Source organism: Centroberyx gerrardi, chromosome 12, assembly GCF_048128805.1.
Source record: "Centroberyx gerrardi isolate f3 chromosome 12, fCenGer3.hap1.cur.20231027, whole genome shotgun sequence".
NCBI lineage: Eukaryota > Metazoa > Chordata > Actinopteri > Beryciformes > Berycidae > Centroberyx > Centroberyx gerrardi.
The window spans coordinates 21,750,847-21,756,170 of NC_136008.1; positions in this window are offsets into that span (position 1 = coordinate 21,750,847).

Genomic DNA, 5,324 nt, shown 5'->3' on the forward strand with positions numbered 1-5,324 from the left:
GAGATCTGTAACATGAAATGGCTCCGTTTCAGCGCACATCACTGAACATATCCCATACAAGGCTGCGGCCAGTGTTTATAGCCTACCCCCCTGTGAGGTATTGGCATCCAGTCGCGGCTCTATATCTGAGACAGTATGGTGGTTGTGTAGTCTTTTCCCATGCGAGCCCTGCTATGCGAGGTGATTAGAGCATCTCTGTCAGTGGCTGAGGGGACAGATGGAGCAACAGAGGACTTTCTGGAGAGGCTATGGTAATTAGGAGCGAAAGGAGAGAAAATGGCGGCTTCAGAGCTACTGGGTTCAGGGAGAAGCTTTAAACAACACTATTCGAGTGGCGCAGGGACTTGTATGCCCTTTGGCCAGTCAACATGGCATTGTTGTGTTCATGTTAACATGTTTTCACACGCTGTGAGGCCCTCCTCGCAAGATCAATGTTTTAATGTATAACCATTCAGGGAATATATACTGGAGAAAACAATGGAATAATCATCCTTGGCCTTCAATTCATAAATCATTTGCCTTCAAAATAAACTAATAATAGTACATTTTAGATCATTTACATTTCTTCAGTAAACACAGACTGTGTTGTTTAAACCAATTATAAATGATTTATTCATAAATATATTCAAAAACACGTAAATAATTATTTGGTCATGTATGATGCTTTCTGTTGTCTCCAGAACATGAAAACCACATGTTCCTCAACTATTTGAAATTGAATACCATGCAGCATTAGCTCATCAGTGTTGAAAAATCAAAAGACCATTCCTCCTCCTCCTACAGCACACGCTAAGGAGATGGTAGTTCTTCCATATGATTAATTACTTTGTCAACTATCAATCTACGGCACCATAAAATAGCCATAGGACAAGCAGCCAGCAGGTTGCTGGTGAGATGATAGCATTGAAATCCCCAAGGGGCACATATTAATGAGGCTACACTGAGAGTTAACAATTCACATTAAAATGTAATGCATTCTTTAATTAATTAAGCACTCATTTATAAACATCCACCACTTCTCTCTCACTCCAAATTTGACCTAACAATAGAGTATTTAATGTTTTATGGTAGAGGCATAACATATTTAAATGTCATTAATACATGAACAGCAAGATAAACATACTCAAAAATTCTATTAGCAGTAATAGGTGGTGTCTTTGCAGAGAGCGTCCCCCGTTTTTGACCAAATAATTCAAAATTAGTTTAACATTAGAAATGACATGCCTATGGTTGAATTGGAGCTCAGTAAGTAGTAGATTGCACATTCCAAAATGAGTATTTTTGGCCGAAGAGTATCTACTCTGTCATTAATTTAGTAGATACCCATACTATCATGTGATTATCTTCAGCTCTTCCAGATATCAACAAACTGAAGATGAAATTTCATGTCGCACATGCCAAATAAAAAAAATAAAATTGGCTCATAAATTGGTTGGTCACTCGAACATTGGAAAATAGGTCAAAGTTTCTGCAATCCAAAGTGTCCGCTAGGCTCTATGATTGCAGATTGATATGTAGGGGAGTTTTTTCCTGGCCAGGCAAAGAGCAGAGAGTCCAGGCACAGTGGGAGTTTTCAGGAACTGCTAATCTCCAAGGTATGCTTTTACCCAACCACAGAGGAACGGGAAAGCAAAATTCACCACTTAGAATATATTTACAAAATAGATCATCTTAACATGATAACAAATGATGATGATAACAAAAATTCTACATGAGGATTTATCCGTTTTTTGTCACAAAGGAACCTAATTTTTGAAGGGAAATGATATACTTACATGGGGTTTTTGCATTCTTATAGGCCTAATTATCTCACATTAAATGTTTCTGTTGGATGATTCATGCAGCATGTGGTCGTTAATGTTGCTGTATGTTGTCATAAGTGTAGGTCCTGAGAGACAAATGTAACAAAGCTAAGGCAGAATCAATATAGCTCCTAAATTCATATCTTTTTCTAACAGTTGTACGGGGAAATGCTTACAGTTTTATTCAATAATACTGGTAGACAATTATGCAAAGTTGAGTATTCCAGCATCAAATTGTGGGTTTGAGTCGGTTGGGTTCAGCTGTGCCAAAATGCCCCGCCATAATCATTTTGATGTTAATGATGTCTGCAGATCTGCAGAGTCACCCCTGTGATTTAATCAAACCTAATTTGGGTCAGTCCATTTTGGCTGCAGCTGAGCACCTCAACATCATCATTACGGTCCTTCAACCCAACCTCTGTCCTCACCTTGCCTCCACGCGGCCCGGACGAGCCTGCCAGGCCGCAAACAGCTGTTCGTCATCTGTCTTGTCACAACCTGTCCTGCTTTTGCACATGCGCTTGTATATTCTTAAGTTTGGTTCTGAATTTCACCATGATCCGAATCAGAAATGAGACTTTGTGTTTAAGATTTCACTTCCAAGCTCTCTCTGCCTGTGGGACCTGCTCCTTGGGCTTTTCATCAGCTGCCATTTTCGACGGCATGCAGTAATTTCATGGCTCATTGCAAGCGCTGAAAACCTTTGAAACTGCAAATGTTAACTTTGCCTGGCCTGGAGCCATTTAGGAAGCGATTAATTTAGCAAACAGAAGTGAGCCACTTTCTCCTCCTAGCCTGCGCATAATTTTTTGGGGCTTCTATCTGTATTTGAGTAAGAGTGAGCAATGTAATGACGGTTTCTGTAATTGTGGCGGTGTGAAAATGGTTCCTACCTCAGCCGCCACTATCTCCCTCATCTCTGCTGGCTGAGCCTCGACAGCCTCGTACAGTGAGAGCACACGCAGATTGAGAAGAGGTGGAATCACTTACAGCACGCTTGACCTTATTTCTTGTTGCGAGTTGTTAAAGCGTGTTAAAAGAACATGTTTGTTTGCAAGTTCAGCACCTCACTGCGTGGCGCTCTGTGTTCATATTTGTGAGCCACTGACTGAACAGCATTTGCTGTGATCGTGACTATTCCGCATCTTTGATAGCAATGCAACTAACATGACAGCAATGTGATACGGAAGCAACAACTCAATTTAAAAAAAAAAAAAAAAAAGAAAAAAAGAAAAATCGAGCAGTAGCGACACAGTGTTGGATGTGTGAAGCATTTTGGCTGTGGCGCTCTCAGGAAGTAGTGCGGATCCCAGTGAGAGGCTCTCAGTGTTTGCCCAGTATTCCTGGAGGCTTGTTTTGTCACAGACTCTGTGCAGCTAGGCATGGGAGAGGCAGAAGGCAGCGGGTCGGCCAGCCTTCCCCCACAGCTGTCCTCCTCCATCCTGGCACTCGGCGCTACCAAGCCAATATGAAAACAAATTCTCGGCCCTCTCCGCAATTAATTTTCCTTTGCTGAGGAAAAAAAAAAAAATCAGTCTTGACAACATAACGTATAGCAGGTTGTGTACAGAAAATCTGGCTGTACGTAGAACCAGAACAACCTCACAAAAATCTGTTTGTCCCCCAAGAGTAATTTTTCACTCTGCTGGGAGCAGTTGTCTAGCACACACTCCACCTCATGTGCATATAGATCAGTGCAGTCAAATGAAGTGTTAGAGGTAAGGTGGGGACTGTACCCTATTATCTACACTATACAGGATGAGGCAGTGAGTGTCATTGACAAGAATAATAAGCAAGGAGGAATGATTTTTTTATAATTGTTGTTATTTTGTGTAGTGTTGATTAACAATGTCTATAACACTCAATGCAGAGGCCATTTCAAAAACAATGTGGTGTCATGATTGGCATTTCATATTGCCTCTTTACTTCCCACGTGGCGCAGTCACAGCCCAAATAGGAGACATAATAAGTCAACAATGTACTTAAACAAGCCATGGTCAGATAGGATTCTGAAAAACGACAAAAAAAATCCACATTTTAGGTGAAAAGGGAGGTGGGTCGAGGGGCGAAAGAGGAAAACAGAGGGAAAGAACGGTGGGGGAAATAGGAACACACCATGACAATGATCCAAATTCCTATTTTGACTCTTTATGTGCATGTGTACATGTGTGCGTGTGTGCGTGTCTGTGTGTGTGTGTGCCTACGCGCTGTATTTAGGAAATGACTGCTTCCTTACCTGGATGCCCTGTAACCACATCTGCATCCTGTTTTACCATGGCCACACTGCAATCTCCCCTACACCATTAATTTTATTGAAAGCCATTCACATAACCATGAGATACTGGGCAGCGGTGTTCAAACGTTTTCTTCCCCCTTCTTATCATAAAGGTCCCACATGTCTTAGCAATATCCCCAAAATAAAAAAAAAAAGATAAATTTGTCCTAATTACGTCCCTCGAACAATGTTGTTTGACGGCCAAAGACATCAAATTAAATACTATTTTGATTCTGCAAGAGTGGTGTCAAGGTCTTATATTTTCATTGCAGGTACATTGACTGATAAATATGAGGAAGAGAACAGTAATTATAGGGTGGAAATGACATCAGAAATTAAGCAAATTGTGAAAGGGTTTGCCTTTAAATGGGTTTGAGCCATGAATTAAAAAGACCATTAACTGGGAAGAGGCAGGTGTTATCCTCACTGCCCAAAACAAAACAAACAGAGAGGGGGAGGTGTGTGTGTGTGTGTGTGTGTGTGTGTGTGCGTGCGTGTGCACGCTTGGAAGAGGGGATCCAGGTGTGTGTGTGTGTGTGTGTGTGTCTGTGTGTTGTTATCTATGAACAATCCCATGTCATTTCCAAGTGAAGGTGTATTTAGCTGATTTTCCTCAGTTTCAGTGCTGTGGTAATTTGTGATGTATTGTTCCATAAATAAACCATGCTGCAATAAACGAATAGGTCCGTTACATGCAGTGTTGGGAGACTGTCAATGCAAACCATTGTAATTATGAAGCTCCTCCTTATTGCCACTGCCTTTGTCAAACCTAAACTGGATGGCAATTTATAGATCATCTCATTAACTGTTATACATGCTAATATTCTATTTTATATGGGGAAAAAATGTATTCAAACTCTACATGCAAATTATCTGTCTTATTAACATGTAACGGTGCCATCGTTATAGCATACTAGTTTTTGCAATTTCATGATTTCAATAAAAAGTTCAGCATGCGTCGGCCCTCTCACCTCCTCTGCTGTATCTCCCTCTGTACGCCTGCATGAATTCAAATTCAAAGGCCTTCAAATTGTACTGCAAGTAAATTGTTGCATAGTGACTCCAACAGATATCAAAAGGCAGAGGATCGGAGTCTCATTCCACCCTATTTTGTTGCCATAGTTTTTTTTTTTCCTTTCGTTTTTTATCAAGCCTGTGTCTGGTCTATTCATGAGCCCAGAGAAATTTAAAGGTGATGAGAGGTCCTCTGCCTGATAGGACACAGGGCCAGTGTGGTGATCGGACAA